Below are 17608 nucleotides of genomic sequence, written 5' to 3'. Positions count from 1 at the left end.
TTATCCACCTCCTAGGACATCCTTGTAGACCCTACTTGTGTTCATTGATTGTATTTCAGCTCTTCTGCATTGAAAATTTGGTCAAAATTGTGTCAAATTGCCTTTTGAAATGGCTCACTGTCACCAGCGTAGGCTTGTGAGGGACACAGTGCACTGCAAAGCACCCTTGGCTTAGGGACAGTGCTCTGAAGCACATTGTCTCCCATTCAGGGTTGCGCTGATCCTTCTAGGGTCAGTTTCCCACCCTTGGAATGTGTCTTTGCTGACTTTTCTCTGTTTGTTTGCTTGCTGATTGATCAATGAATGTCATGTCTCAGAGAACAAGTTTCTCTCTCTTTGTCTAGCCCTACTTTGACTTGATTGATTAATTTTTCTTAAATGTTTTCTTTTTCATTATCGGTCTATTGTCAAAATTAGAATATAATTGATTAATCTTTGTTCGAAAGAAAGTGTCGTAAAGTCTTCTTTTCCTTCGAAACAGAACTGTCGTAAAAAGTCTTCGTTCTTATCAAAGATTGATTGATTGTATGTGCATTAGTTTCCTTTTTTTTCATCATAACATTAAGGAAATCAAAAAGAAAAACTTTCATTGTTCATATTGTAGTTTGTAAATGCTTGAAAGGAATAGCTAGGGAAATTGCACTAGATGTGCTCTTTGCTCTTTGTCAAAGATCTGATTGCTCTATCCCTACTAGCTAAGGTTTTCATTATTAAATTGAATGAAAATAATGCTTATCATATTAGTTTCATTTTAGGAATTGCAAACATACATCACGTGGTGAACCTTGAAAGGAAAATTCTAAAGAATATCAACTTAAAATTTATGTGAATTTGCCTAATGGAGCATTGTCACCTAACGAAAAACATTTAGTGGTTCTACGCTAGAGACGTGTTCCAACATCGTAAAACAAAGCAGTTGTCGCTAACTTCTCTGCAGTACATCCCGAGTGTGATACCTCATTCCACATACGTGAGTATATCGTAGCTTGTACACGTTCCTTCAGGTATATAGGGCGGTGTTACAGTATGTAAAGTATATGGGAATGCTCTCACTGTGCGGTTTTACATTAGATAGCGCTTATACGGATTGGGCCTCCACGTACCTTCGGGTATATATGGGAGGACAACACTAGGTTGCTATCCATCCTTAGGTAACCGAGTTGGCCGCCTTGTACACTGTGATACACCGAACATAGCATTCGGGGAGATTGCCTGGCCGTACTTCTTGGTTCGCCAGGAGGTATTTTGCAGTTCACAGTTTCTTAGTAAACCTTTTGCCTAGATTATCCCTTTTTGTTTTGTTATGTTACTTTGATTAAAATAAAATTAATTGACTGTGGATAACATTCTCCATGCTCACTCCTTAGTTGATCTTAGGTTGAAACATAGGGTGACAAATCCAGAGTCCACCGATCAAGGAATTCCTTTTGATGGGAATCCTAGTCCTTTTCCTCCTTTTGGAAATATTAGTGCTCCATATATGGCTAGATTTTTTGTTTTGGGATTTAGCATTGGCTTGCCAGTATGGTTGTTTTCAACCTCCTTAGTTCATAATGTCATGATTTCTTCGCAATCGAGTACTCCTCCAATTGGACAAAATCAACCTCTAGTTGATCCTAAAGTTGACCCTTTGCCTTCTTCCTTAGTTTTTTCTTCCTCCCCTTCTTACTCTTCGCCTAGTGAAAGTATTGACACTACTACCAGGTGGCTAAGAAGAAGAAGAAAGGGAAGAAGAAGAAGAAGAAGAAAATTTAGCAGAGGGGCAACCAAGCAACCATTGTTGTGAATGCAACATCAGATGAGAAACCATCTGTCAAGCCTCACAAAGTTCGATATCCATGCAAACTTTGTGCGAGAGACCATCTTCTTCGAAATTGTTTTGGTATTCCTCAGATCTTAGAAGAATGGTCTTCTCGTTCACATCATCCTGTGTCATCAACTTCTGGAGATCATGTTGGTGACACACCATCAACTAGTGGTAGTAAAGTTCATGGAAAGAAGGGTAAAGTTAAGTTTCCCTGTAGGTTATGTGAAGGGAATCACCCCATTCACCTTTGCCCCTATCTAGATGAAGCCAAAAAATTGTTGGATAACCATCCTGCTTCTCCGCAGAGGCTTCCATTTGGTTACAAAAACTCTCCCTAAATCCTTCACTAGTTGATGAATTGATTGACCAAAATCAACCGTCGGTCAAACCCACTCTCTCTGAAAATGAATCCTATGAGTTTATACCTGACCCAAATCAACAGGTTGAGGAAACAGTTGACCTGATTTCACCTTCAGTTAATCGTACCTTTCCCATAGAGAGTGAGCATCATACCACTCAGGTTCTTTTCGTTTCTTTAGATTCAAATGAGCTTGGGGGCAACCCTCATGTTCCATCAAGATAGGAGGAAAATCCACCTATTCTTGTAACACAAGGGGATAATACTCCTGTTTCTATGGTACCCCCTCCAAGTAGTCTGGTCACTTCCTTTGATTGGAATCGACTAATAAGATGTCGTCTTCCCTCTTATGTGCCTTTCTAGATCATAGTACAGGTTTGTAATATGATTGTATCTGGCACTATTATAGATGAAGGTGCATCTGTGAGTATCCTTTCCTCCACTGCTTGGTAAGTGCTCAGTTCATCGCCGCTTGTGCCAGTTACCCAGAATTTGTTGGCTTTTAACAGAGGAACTAGTCAACCATTAGGGATCCTTCCTCAGTTGCCTATTACTTTGGGAGGAAAACGCGTTTATCTCAATGTGATGGTAGTCCCAGGCCCTTTAGATTAGAATTTACTTCTTGGGTGCGACTATGTTTATGACATGGGACCTATTGTTTCAACACTCTTTCGAGTGATTTTTTCTCGCATGAAGACATAATTGTCATTGATGACCAACTTTCATTTCTGGTCCAAATATGGAGCTTCCAGTCAACCATATTCTCTAAATGGTCTTTTTGTACCAATGGTATCATCCCCGCCATGGGTTAATTATGTGGCAACTCGTTCCATGGCTACATCAACTGATGAGCAATTCAGTGATGTTGTACATTATGTACTGGGGGCATTGGCACTAGATCTCTCCTTCCAGAGCATTTTTCTCCCATCGGATGAGAGCTTCTTGGAAGGCATGACCTCCTATCATGGGTCGTGAAACAAAAAGGATGAGGATAGTTCTTTTACTGTGTCAACCTCATTAAAAAATGAAACAGCTCCTATGAGGATAGTTCCTTGTCTTTTGTCAACCTTGTTAAAAAAAAGAAACAAGGAATACGAGGACAGTTCGTTGTCTTGTGTCAACCTCGTTAAAAAATGAAGCAAGGAATATGAGTATAGTTCTTTTACTATTTCAAACTCATTAAAAAATGAAATAGCTCCTATGAGGAGAGTTCCTTGTCTTGTGTCAACCTCGTTAAAAAATGAAACAAAGGATATGAGGATAGTTCCTTGTCTTGTGTCAACCTCGTTAAAAAATGAAACCAAGGATATGAAGATATTTCCTAGTTTTGTGTCAACCTCATTAAAAAAGTGAAACAAGGAATATGAGGATAGTTCTTTTACTGTGTCAACCTCATTAAAAAATGAAATAGCTCCAATGAGCATAGTTCCTTGTCTTGTGTCAAGCTCATTAAAAAATGAAACAAGGAATTTGAGCAGAGTTCCTTGTCTTGTGTCAAGCTCATTAAAAAATGAAACAAGGTCCCCTGGAGCAAAATTCCATGTCGAGTCTTTGATTAGGTCTTGTAAAATCCTAGTTGAGGCTTTCACTTGATCTCGTAAAAGAACCTTCATTCCATCCACCTGATAACCACGAGTAGTTTACTTAGGTGAATGTAATGAATCTTGGGGGGCATGCACCTAGTGTAAAGTTAAGTTTCCCTATAGGTTATGTGAAGGGAATCACACCATTCACCTTTGTCCCTATCCGGATGAAGCCAGGAAGGTGTTGGATAACTGTCTTACTTCACCGCAGCGACTTCCATCTGGTTACAAGAGACTCTCCCTTTCATCATGCTAGGGGCATGTAAACCAATCTCTAGCATAGTTCTTCGTTTCAAGCTTGTGTAAAAATGAAACTAAATCCAAGCGTAGTTTTTCGTTTCAAGCATGTGTAAAAGTGAAACTGAATCCAAGCATAGTTTTTCATTTCAAGCTTGTGTAAACATGAAACTGCATCCAAACATAGTTCCCTATGGTTCAAGCTTGTGTAAAAATGAACCCATCTCCATTTTAATCCTCATGATTGCCATTCTATCAGCCTTTTCCGTCAGATGAGCCTTGGTTGTTTTCATCCCATCGCCACCATCCCTTTGGCCGATCATACGCTTTCACTTGGTTGTTTTACCCTTTTTTGAGGAACAGTTGCAATGATTGGTCTTATTAGCCAGCCTCCTCACATAAATCAACATGCTTTGAGAAGTTCCAACATCACCGGAACCAGTTGCTATCCTAGACACCACTCGTTCCTCAAAGTGGAGTCCTCTTTAAGCTCTTTCCAGACTCTCTAAATATGAAAATATTGTCGAGCGCTTGTCCTTTTCAGCTCATTAACGGATTGGAAATGACATCTAATCAATATAAGTTTAACCCTTTTCCAGACTGAGATAGATTACTTATGAAAAAGGAATACGTAGATTGAACATGGTCAATAGGTTCTCTCTTGTATTGTTTTACGCTTTTTTGGGCTTGAGAGACAAATACACGAAAAATAACTTGTGGAGTTTTCTTTTTGTCCTTTTTCAAACTCTCTAAACATGAAAAGGACTGAGTTATCTTTGTCGTTAAACTCATTAAAACATCAAATAGCGACAAACTTGTCCATCTAGACAAGACCGAGTTTCACCTTCGCTAGACTCGTTAAAACATCAAATAGTGATGGACTCACTTGAAGGGTGGAATTATACAACAAGCATATGTTATCCTCCTCAAGCTTGATAAGAATAAAGGGCTACTGGTCAGCAATGACTGGGGAAAATGGGAAAAAGGGGAAAACCACTTTATGGTAGCAGGTCGCTCTTGAACATGACACTTTCACTCCATCATCGTGACTATTTGGGTTGGGTTATTAGCTTGATGGTTATCACACCGTTGGTCTATCATACCATCCATCACTTTGTTTTGGGTCAATGCTACCAATTCATTTCAGTGTCGCCAACATGTTCAAGAGAAGTCATTCAATCAAAATTCATCCTTTGTAATATCATAAAACTTCATTTTCGTGACCGTCATTCCCGAACCTTGTGTTGTCAGTTAAATTCCATCTCCAAAATCATTACACTCGTTTCGTGTCATTGATGTGGGATACATCAAGGCCCTCCTGCGATGAGTCGCTTCTTGTCGACATCAACACATTATCCAAGGAGTTGACTTAGAAACACCCTTCCAATACCTTGAGGCTTGCATAGGTCGATGACAGGTTTCTCGCTTTCGGCGATAGGTTAACATCAATGGACTTCGACTGAAAGACTTTATATGGTATTCGACATCAAATCATCCATTCACACCATGCAGAATGTACTGCAGTACCTTGAGGATCATTATCATTATCGATGATTTCTCTCGTGTTTGTTAACAACTTACATCATTGGCTGGTAATCAGACGGTGTCTTCCCATGTTCGACTTCAGATCACATATTCACATGGTTAGACTCATACTTGAGCAAATGATTGAACGAGATAGAAGACCCCGAATCTAGTTTCATCCATCCGGGCTGCGATTTCAGGAGTACTAAATCATATGTACAATGGCTTTACATTGATGGTCATTCCGATCATGGGTCTATATCTGTAGATGACTGTTTATGTACATGTAATGAAAGTTTATAAGCTGAGCATGGGTATGCCTTCCCTCAGCGATTCATGTAAAAATCAAAATATCATGATATATGTATTGTAATTGATGCAGGTCACCTTCCACTTCGAAACCTCCTCATCACATCGTAAAGCATTTCATTTGACATTTGCATTTTTCTGACTTCATGCTTTAGGGGGCAGCTATTATAGATCCATTTGGGCACATCACTCCCATCATCCATATTAGTGTTTTAGGGCTCATCAAACCCTTATTTTAGTTGTTACATGCCCTAAACAAGTCACCCCTTTGAATGCCTCCTTCCCAGACAGTTTCATGACTTGAAGACATCCAGAAATGGCCTCTAGAGGGACCAGCGTAGGCCCATGTAAGGGTGCACTGCATAGCAGTTAAGTCCATGCCAGGATGCTGTGCAGAGCACTTAGGCTTCCTTTCACCTACGCTGGGCGAGTTTGAGTGAAATTCACATAGGGTTTGGGGAATATTCTTATCTCTTGGAGTCATCTAGAAGGTTCCCTCACTTATCAATTCCTATGAGCTCGAAAATGGTTGAGGAATGAGTTAAGATGTATCCTATCCTCTCATCCCTTCCTCCATGGAACTAATTCTAAGTATGGAAGGCCATTTAATACCACCATTTATGACAAAACCTACTTCATCTCCCTATAAATTGACCAATCATCTAAGTGATCAGGGGCTGGATTATGTTGAATTGTAAGGAGATAATGTTGCTATGAGAATTGGCTTTGAAGCAAGTATTGTAATGCTACAAGTTTGTCATGCTTTTGATGTGATGTGGATGGGATCCAAGCTGGAGGAATGACTTTGAATCAAACACAATGGTTGTAATTCCTTCTTCTATTCAATAAAGTATTTGAACCTTTCTCCCATATGTTTGTATTGTCTTATAATGCTTATATATGTGAAATGTATCTGATTCCATTCACTTATATTCAATAGATCTTTTTCTTTGATCGATTCTTTGTTTTATGTTTGTGTTTATAGGTACTTCTCAAGCGTATTAAGTACGGGAAGGAGCGACAGGATCAATTCAAAGGAGATGAGAGGAAAGTGGAACTACAGGTAGGTCTTCACATCTTCTCATCTTATCTATTGCTTATAGGAAAAGAATAAAATACTTTAAACTGTTGTTCTAGATATGGCTACTTATCTAGGGAATTAGTATTTATCCGTAGATACCAAATTCTCCAAAATAACTTGCTACTGATCTTATATCCATTTTCAGTTTTTCTTTCCGTGTACTATTTAAGTATTCGCTATCTTTTCATAGCATTCTCATTGTAATTTCATTTTTGAGTATAAGGTAGTTCCCTTTTGTTTTTTGTTTATCATTCTACTCGTACACTTATTATTCATGGAATACTTAAGGAAAGAAATCCATATTCTTAAATATACAAAATAATCTACTGATACTTCTTTTAAACTCAGAAAATAACTTCTACTCCTAACACAAGAAGATTTTCACTTGTTTCAATACGTTGTTCCAGAGTTTGGTCAATTAAAAGACATGCACTTTATTTTTTTCCTCCCTGTCGTGAGATTACTATTCCAGTAAATCTTCTCCTGTGCTATTCCTGATTCCAGGAAATTATTCTCTCCCCAGAGACCTTATTTTTCTAGCTATTTGGTCTTAACCAGACGTAGCTATATATAACAAATTGTTTGATCTCTCAGCACATACGCCTATCCTCTTGATCTCTTAAGTAAAAACTTGTTAACACATACCCTTATCCTTTTGATCTCTTGAGTAAAAATTCTTTAGAATTTAGTTTTGGGATAGATAATTGTCACTCATAACTAATTAACCAGTAAAAACAGTATTTACTAATAACTGCAAAATTCATCTTTCCATAACTAAATTCAAAAATAATTTATAATTTAAAAATAGTAACAATTTATTTAATTGCAGTAAAATAAATATTTACATTAATAAAGATATTACAAACATTTATCAAATAATTATAATTAAGACATATCTAATAAAAAATTAATTTATAAATAAATATTAAATATTATAATTATAATTAATACTTATCTAATAAAAATTAATTATAATAAAGTGATTTAATCATAAATTAATAATTGAGTAATTATAAAAGGTAAAGTAATATTTTCTTGCTCTCGACTCTACAATGAGATAGTGGATGACTTTAAAATAAAATAAAATACATTTTCTATATTGCTTTTATGTGTAGTTATATCTACATTTTTTATTTACTTATAATGATATGTTAATTCTATTTTATATATAGAGGAGTTTATTATAGATGGGATAAAAAACAATTTAATTAGATATACTGTAAGAGGTTAGTTAAATTTATTTTCATTATTATTATTATTAAGTTTATGTAAAAACGGAATAGTAGTTGGGTGGTTTATATGAAATGCTTTAGTTATTTTTTTTTTTAATTTTTTATTTATTATAATGAATTGGTAATTTGTTGGAATAATATGGAGACTTAAAATTGAATTAGTTTTATAACACAAGAATATATCCAACCACTCTAAACTAAATATTCCAAAAAATTATGACTTAACAAGAAGACCTAACAATTAATTTTCTAATACCAAGAATATATCAAACAACCCTAAATTAAATATTTTCTAATACCCAAAATATATCGAACAACCCTAAATTAAATATTCCAAAAATTTATGGCTTAACAAAAAGAGAGACTCCAAAAAAAATGAAAAAACCTATTCTTAGAGTTTCATCACAAACCAAAAATCCCATATACCAAATAAATGCACTCATCTGTATGAAAATAATTTAATTTAAGAAAATAATTTATTGATTTTATGAGACCTTAAGCATCTTTCCTCACATTTCGAAGGTCACGGACAACCCTATGTTGTAGCATTTTTAAGGCTGGCAAAGGTGCTCCAGTGAAGTCCACAGCCAAGATGATTCGGATTAGATTGAAGTGTCATGTCCCTATAGGAACGTTGCAGGAGGAAGTGCTATGTTGGAGAACAGAGAGGAAGTGTTATGTTGCACAACAGAAGATTAGCGAGCGTACATTTCACAAATGCATTAAACGACGATAGGTTTAGTTGGTGTAAAGAGGAAAAACGGCCATTGAGAGGGGTGTGTTAGACTCTGCAATTCCTATTTCAATGGGTATCTAGTTTTCGCTGGAGGTTTGTCCTTGTAGACAGACAAATTTGTATACAAGTCTGCGTAACTATGCAATGCAAAATGAAGTGAACATGAAGACCAAATTTCTCTTGTGCTCTCTATTGTGCATATGTGCTCTGAAATCCAATGAAACAGAAGTGAGTGCACAGTGTATTCGCTGAACTTTAATACAGTTCGGACGGACAGCTAAGTAGTTGCGACATAAGAGCAGATTGCTAACATTTCATGACAATACAACCTCAGGTTGAACAGAAAAAAAAAACAGCTTACAAGTAAGCTACCCACGAAGCTGAAGGAATAGACTTCAGATACGATGCCATCAAACAATATTAATAACACAGAGGGAGAGGGAGAACATTAAATACAGAATACATAAAATTGTTTCGACACTTAGCATTCCATTCTTTCCAGTCACGTAATCTTGACAATACACTACTTGATCACAGGGAAAATTAATCAATTCAACGATCACTCAGCAGGCTTTTCAATAGTAACATGGCCATCTGTCACTGGGAGCCTCTTCATCTAAAACTTTTTTTTATCAAATTTATTGTCATATATACAAGATGTGTTGAGATTTTCTGTTTTATTTAATTTAGTAAAAATCTCATGTAGGTGATAACAATAGGATTAGTTGCTATATTAGCTCCATTATTTTTGAGAAGGAGTTAATGCATCCTATATTTGTTGTGAGAGAATTTATGATTCAGTTTTATACTCCAGCTATAAAGGAAATGTAAGCCCGTAGAAGAGATGTATATAGAAAATAGGGTGAGCTGAGAGTAGGGTGTGAAGAATTAAATTGTTGTAATCTCCTGTTGAATAATAAGATTGTCGATGCCTTTGTTTGGTGGATGTAGGCCAGATTGGTTGGGTGAACCACGTTAAATCTTTGTGTTATGTTTTTATGATTTTGTATGTGATGTGTATGTTTTTTTTTTTTAATTTCTGATGCGCATTGTTTACTCCAACAATTGGTATCGGAGCATGTTGTGGAGCTAGTACGTGTGACAGAGATGCTGCGGAAGGAGCTTTTTTGTTGGCGCGGTTTTGGCACGAACAGTTGCGCCAATTTTCGAGCTAAAGAAGGGCTGGCACGGCGCGGGTATTCCGCAGTCGAGGAGCGCCAGGCATTTTTCCCTCTGGTAAAACTGCAATTTTTTGTTTTTTGAAATTATAATGACATGGTACGGCAGAGGCATTTTAGTATAAGGTAAAGGCATTTGTTAAATAACAACTTCATTTATTAAAAGTTGGAATTGGAGACTGTTTTTTGTTTGTTACAACATGGCAAAAACTCAAAGTGCTCGTTTTGAGATCGATAAGTCCAATGGCAAAAACAACTTCGAGATTTAGAAAGTGCAGATGCATGATCTACTTGTGCAACAAGGCGTGGCGAAGGCGTTGTTGGGAAAATCCAAACAGCCTTACACCATGACAGATGATGAATGGAGCGAATTGGATGGAAGAGCTCTGAGCGGTATTCGACTGTGTTTGGCGGATGATGTTTTGTTTAACATCGTGTCAGAGAAAACTGCTGCTGGTTTGTGGACAAAGCTTGAGAAGTTGTACATGACAAAATCCTTAACCAATAGGATTCTTCTGAAGCGAAAATTGTACAGTTTGCGCATGAAGGAAGATACAGCTATTACTGATCATTTGAATGTCTTTAATACTCCCCTGGTGCAATTAGAAAGTATAGAAGTAACATTTGAATAAGAAAATAAAGCTATAACTTTATTATGCTCGTTGCCCGAGTCATGGGATCATTTTGTTACTTCTATAAGTCTTAGTATATCAGAAACCCTTGAATTCGATGATGTTGTTGGAGCTTTGTTGTCCGAAGATACAAGGAAAAGATCAAATTCAGAAACCTCTACATCAGAAGCAATGATGGTCAGAGGTCGTTCTAAAGAAAGACGCTTCAGTAAGCACAACGAGTCGCGTTCAAAATCGAAAGGGAAGAAGAGTAAGGTAAAGTGCTGGTTTTGTGGAAAATCAGGACATTTGAAGAAGGACTGTTGGAAGAGACAACAAGCATCCAAAGAAGACTCTTCAACAGAGAAGAAAGAAGCAAACACGACAGATACAAGTTTGACATCCAAGACAGGTATGAATGATGAAGTGTTATCAGTTGATTTGTCTAATCATGATCAACATTGGCTATTAGATTCTGGTGCATCAAATCACATGTGCATTCATAGAGAATGGTTTAAAACTTATAAATCAGTAAATGATGGAGTAGTTTACATGGGAAATGATGTCACATGTAACATTGTGGGAATTGGAAGCATCCAACTGAAAATGTTTGATGGGACAAATAAAATTCTAACTGATGTAAGACATGTATCTGAACTAAGAAAAAACCTCATTTCATTAGGCGTACTAGACACTAATGGATATAAAACTTTTATTCAAGGTGGAGTAATGAAAATTTATAAAGGAATTTTACTAGTAATAAAAGCAAAGAAGGTTGGAAATCTTTTTCAGTTAGAAGGAAGAACGGAGTCAGATCATGTTTCTACAGTGCCTAAAAACGACAGTAATTCTATTCGTTTATGGCATCAAAGGTTGGGCCATATGAGCGAAAGAGGTTTAAAGATTTTATCTGATCGTAAGTTACTTCCTAATTTAAAGTCTGATAAGTTAGATTTCTACAAACATTGTCTGTTTGTGAAACAAAGCAAGCAGAAGTTTAAAACATGAAAACATACTAGTAAGGGAATCCTTGATTATATCCATTCTGATGTTTGGGGTCCGTCTCCTACAACCTCATATGGAGGTTCGTCATATTTTGTATCTTTTATTGATGATTTCTCTAGAAAAGTGTGGGTCTACATGTTAAAGAAGAAGTCTGATGTGTTTACAGTTTTCAAACAGTTTAGAGCATTAGTTGAAAACATCACTGGAAGAACCATTAAATGTTTAAGAACTGACAATGGAGGTGAGTTTACTTCAAAGGAATTTGATAATTATTGCAAGGATGCTGGGATCTAAAGACATAAAACCATTGTATATACTTCTCAGCAAAATGGAGTTGTTGAACGCATGAACAAGACTCTTTTAGAGAGAGCAAGAAGTATGCTGAGTAATGCCAATTTGCAGAAGGAATTGTGGACAGAAGCGGTTGCTACAGCTTGCTATTTGATATATCGATCACCATCAACTGCAATAGGATGCAAAATTCTTCAAGCGGTATGGAAAGGTCATCCTTGTGATTATTCTAAACTGAAAGTTTTGGTTGTGATGCATATGCTTTAGTTCCGAAATATTAGCGTTCTAAATTAGATCCTAAATAAAAAATGTGTATCTTTGTTGGATATGGTGATGGGACTAAGGGATATAGATTGTGGGATCCTACTACTCACAAGATCATCATTAACAGAGATGTTAAATTTAATGAATCCTCACTTGAAAATCCAGATGTAGATGATAAATTGAAATAGGATAATGTATTTAAGCCTCAACACATTTAGTTTGAAACTAGTTCATATACTGATGATAATCAAGATGAACATGGTTCAGATGTAAGTCATGAACAGGTTTCAGATGCAGATCATGAACAAGTTTCAGATGTAGATCATGAACATGTTTCATATGCAGATCATGAAGAAGTTCCTACAGATAATAATCAACAAATTGTGGAAGTACTAGAAACATCTTTAAGGAGGTCCACGAGAATTAAACGCCCTCCTAAAAGGTATGATGATTATGTTACTTCAGTTGCTTTAACCGCTAACGATGATGAACCTTTGTGCTATCAGGAAGCTGTAGAAGGTTCTAAAAGTGAAAAGTGGAAAGAACCACACTGGTTGGTTCGAAACGCGTCGACAAAAGATTGATTATGTGATTTTGCCGAAGATTATCTAACAAGTGGAAAGAAGCTATGAAGGACGAGATGATGGCATTAGAAAAGAATGGCACATGGGATCTGGTAGAACTTCCTAAAGACAGAAAAACTGTGGGATGTAAATGGGTTTACAAATTGAAAAGAGGTGTTGATGATACAGAGGACAGGTACAAAGCAAGGCTGGTCGCAAAAGGTTTTTCTCAGAAAGCAGGCATTGATTTTCATGAGATATTTTCACCAGTTGTAAAAATTGTTTCAATTCGAATTGTATTAGCATTAGTTGCTTTACTTGATTTAGAATTACAGCAACTAGATGTTAAAACTGCATTTTTACATGGAGATTTAGATGAGGAGATTTACATGAAACAACCGGAAGGGTTTGTTCAAAATCGCAACAAGAAATTTGTCTGCAGGCTCAAGAAATCATTGTATGGTCTGAAGCAGTCGCCTCGATAATGGTACAAGAAATTTGATTCTTTCATGATGAGTCAAAATTATATAAGAAGTGAATATGATCATTGTGTTTACTTTAAGAAATTAAGTAATGGCATGTTCATTATCTTAGTGTTGTATGTTGACGATATGCTTTTAGCAAGCAAAAGCATAGTAGAGATCAACAGGTTAAAGGCTTAGATGGCTAGGACATTTGATATGAAAGATCTAGGAGCAGCAAGACAAATTTTGGGCATGGAGATTTTCAGAGATAGGAGCAATGGTAAGCTGTGGCTATCACAACAGAAGTATATTGAGAAGATACTCTTGAGGTTTGGTATGAACAATGTGAAGCCTGTTGCAGTCCCTTTACCTTCCCATTTTAAACTTTCTTCTAGTTTATGTCCTAATACAAATGAAGAAAAGGAATATATGTCTCGAATTCCATATGCCAATGTAGTAGGTTGTTTAATGTATGCGATGGTTTGTACTCGACCAGATATTTCACATGCAGTTGGGGTTGTCAACAGGTATATGGCAAATCCAGGAAAAGAACACTGGTCAGCGGTGAAATGGGTGCTTCAGTATTTGAGAGGCACAAGTGATTATTGTATCACTTATAACAGGAGTAGTGAATTTTTTTGCGGATATGTTGATTCCGATTTTGCAGGCAATTTGGATAAGAGAAGGTCAACTTCAGGATATGTCTTTACTCTTGCAGGTGGAGCTATTAGCTGGATGTCAAAGCTACAGAACATTGTTGCTTTATCCACTACTGAAGCAGAATACATAGCTGCTTCACATGCTTGAAAAGAAGCGGTTTGGTTGAAAGGTTTGTTTGGTGAGTTTGGTAGGTTGCTGATGAGCCCCAAAAATGGATAATTATTTGGGCTCATTCAACCTCCTAATTCGACTTAATCCACCATTCTCATTAGTTTATTGCATGTTTTTTATTATTTTTATGTTAATAGAGTGAATTTGGTTAGTCATTATGCCAACAAGTCTAATGGGTGCTTTGTGTAGCCTTTTTGGTCAACTTGGAGACAAAATTGAAGGTCTTAATGAGCACTTGGTAGCCAAATTCGTGGGAGAACAAGCTAGAGGATTTGTAGGAAGGTGTCCCCCTCATTTATGGGCCCTTACCTCGAATTCTCCACCATCAGCTTGGAGTTCAAAGGCCACCAAATCAATGAGCACAAGGGCAGCCAAGCAAGTCAAGTAGGACTGTTGTTAACTACAAGTCTTGGGCAGCCAAGTCCCTAAATTTTAGGAGGACTGTTGGGTCCTCAAATTGTATAAATAAGAGGGCTTAAGACCTCATTTCAGTTAGTCATTTTGGGGTTAGCTAGTTAGTCAATTTGGTTAGCTAGTTGGTAGTCATTTTGTAGCTAGTAGTTAGCCAGTAGTTAGTCATTTTGTAATTCGATTTGTAGGCCATGGATTAGCTTTGCTTTCAGCTCATTCTCAAGCTCTCCTTGTGGACAGTTTTGATGTAACTCTTCATTCTTGTTTAATAAAGATGAATCCAGCTTTGCACCAGCTCTAAATCTCTCTTGGGAGGCTATAGCTCTTGCGGTTGGGCCCATCTCAAGCGCCCAGTACCTCCCTTGTTTATCTTTATGTGTTTTGCTGCATTCTGAGAATAAAATCTGCTATTTTGTTTTGTTATTTAGTTTGTCTTTTTGATGAGTAAAATAGTTTTTCATGTTCAGATTTACTTGATATGTTAATCACAGGGAATATATTCAGAAAAAGGCTACCAAGTACTTTGGATCTCACCTCCCCTTCAGTGGAATCATGAGCTGGGACCAATGTAACCTTGCTGCCCACAAAAACACATTCTTTGCTTCACCATGCAATTAATAGTGTTGGATTTTTAGTGGTCGAACTTGATATCAGTTTTGATTGGATGCTTCAGTTTATGATTGCTTAGTTGTAGAGTCATTTCACGCATTTCATTTCGAATAAACTTCTATCCATTTCCTTTTTCTGTTAGGTCAGATTAGATTAAAGTAACTAGGTCATAGGTTTTATATGTGTGTGTTCGTTCAGTTTGGAAAACCACTTGCAGAGTACCTATTACCCTTCCTTACCTGCACATACCCCATCCAACCGACCTGTTTCATCCTTCACTCAGAACCCTTACCTTGCATTTACCTCATTCGCTTACTTTTCCATGATTCTCATCTTTTTGTGCAACATTACTCCAGTCTTCTTGGAACAAGTCCAGCCCTCCACACCTTCTCCTCAACTCCATCCTCCAAGTCCTAGGCCTCTTCACACCCCTATTTCACCCCCATACTCATTCCATCATCTTTTTCCCTCCATCCATGCTCCAAAATCCTCTTTTCAGAACATCCTGTAGAAATCTCTGAACATCTTGTAGAAACCCCTGCAGACATCCTGTAGAACCCTGCACACTCGGTTGCCGAGCACCTGAACGTTGTGGACTTCTATGGAATGATGTTTTGGATCCCCTGGAACCTTTCCTAGCCCTCCTAACCTTTCCCAAGCTTTCTTTCCCTTCCAACTACCCCTGCACAGTCAAACCCTAATAAGAAACAAATTCATAATCACTCCATCCACTTAAGCAAAAATACAAAAACAATGTTCTTTTTCATAGAAGTAGTTTGAGTTCATGCATTTCACATCATTAGAAGTAATGGCATCAGTTGTAGACATTTGCACTCTCACTATTGCACCATAGAGGTTAAACTAGTCAGATTAGGGTTTACTAGGGTTTCCATGCTTTGGTTGGCTTTCAGTTCATTTTTGCAAAGTAGATTACTTTCCGTTGAGATAGCCTTCGTCCATCATTTAGAAAGCTTCTTCTGAGAACATATAGAAGTTGGCTTGAGCCCTAGCGGACTTGTGCCAGCTGACCAAGTGACAGCTGCGACAAGAGCTAGTACTTGTGCATACAGCACCGTCGCTTCCAAGTTTGTACGAACTACCGAGTTGATAAAATTAGAGATAGGAAGCTCCAGGAGTTGTAGCATTATTGCTACAATACTGGAGCCCACCATCTTTTTTGGCGCCGTTGCCGGGGAAGCGTCAGAGTATTAGTGATTGTCGTTTTTCTTCTACTTTCTACTACAACCTTCTGCTAAGTAGTTTATTTCATTTCCATTATGCAATTTCGTTTCTGCAAAAGTAGATTAGTATTTCCCGCTTTCATAGATTAGCATTTCTCGCTTTCATAGATTAGCATTTCAATTCTGCAATTTCATTTCTGCAAGCGTAGATTAGCATTTCAATTCCGCAAGCGTAGCCTAGCATTTCATTCCTGCAATTTCATTTGAGCAAAATAGATTAGTCCTTTCCTGCTTTCATTTCAATTCCGCATTTTCATTTTAGCAAGATAGTTAGTTGCAGTTCAATCTATTTCAGTTTTGCATGTAGAAGTAGAAAAAAGAAAAAATCAACCAAAAAGATTTCATTTCATGTCTTGTAGGAGTAGAGATAAGTTAGAAAAATGATTGCACAACACCCCCACTGCTTCACACAGCCAACGTTCTCTCTTCTTCGATGGCTATGATTAAAGAACCCCTGGGTGGACATCAAGGCATATTTAAAGAACCTCTAGGGGAGAAGAAGAAGAAAACATTCCTCTAAGCGAATGGCTACAAGCAGAAATGTTGGGAGCAACATCTTGTCCAAAGATGAATTTGAAAATCAGATCAAAGATTTCAAGAGTGATATGAGGCAGTTTCTTGCCATGCAACTGGATACCTTGCGGATCCAACAGAAGCAAGAGGAGGCCAAGAGAGCTTTGGTCATTTTTTGTCCTAGATGCACTAGAAAGCATCCTAGGAACGAATGTCCAATGCACCCCCTAGAAGTGTGTTTCATCTGTGAAGAATACCATCCTACAGATCAGTGCCCTTCCTTGCCCGGAATTAAAGTTGCATATCAGAGAACCAAAGAAGCCACTGAATCACTCTATTATATGAACCAAAGGAGGCCGCATGGACCTAGATCTTACCAGCAGGAACTACAAGGGACATCCGAGACCTATTATGACCCCTATCAAGCCACTTTCATGCCTTCTTGGGGTCCCCCTGCTCATCCTTCTTTGTTCACACCTCCTCCTTGTTCCTTCCCAAATCCATATTATGCCCAACCAGTTGCTCATTCATTTCACTCTTATGCTCAGCCACAGCCTCGGTGGAATGCACCTTATCAGGAGTGGAGCCCCCAATACAACTCTCATCCCGCTCATTTTCCTCCACCACCTGCTCATCCACAACCATCGCCTCCTCCTCCACCAAGGCAACCCCAAACGCCTACCCAACCACAATGCCATCCATCTCCATCTCAATCACACACCTCCACTCAGCTACCCGTACCATTTCCAAAGCCATACAA

This window comes from Pinus tabuliformis, chromosome 9 (assembly GCF_031772625.1).
Source record: "Pinus tabuliformis cultivar Carrire ecotype Pingquan chromosome 9, CPIR1, whole genome shotgun sequence".
In the NCBI taxonomy this organism is placed as follows: Eukaryota; Viridiplantae; Streptophyta; class Pinopsida; order Pinales; family Pinaceae; genus Pinus; species Pinus tabuliformis.
The sequence above is the reverse complement of the archived record's forward strand: the minus strand, read 5'-3'. Positions refer to the sequence as shown.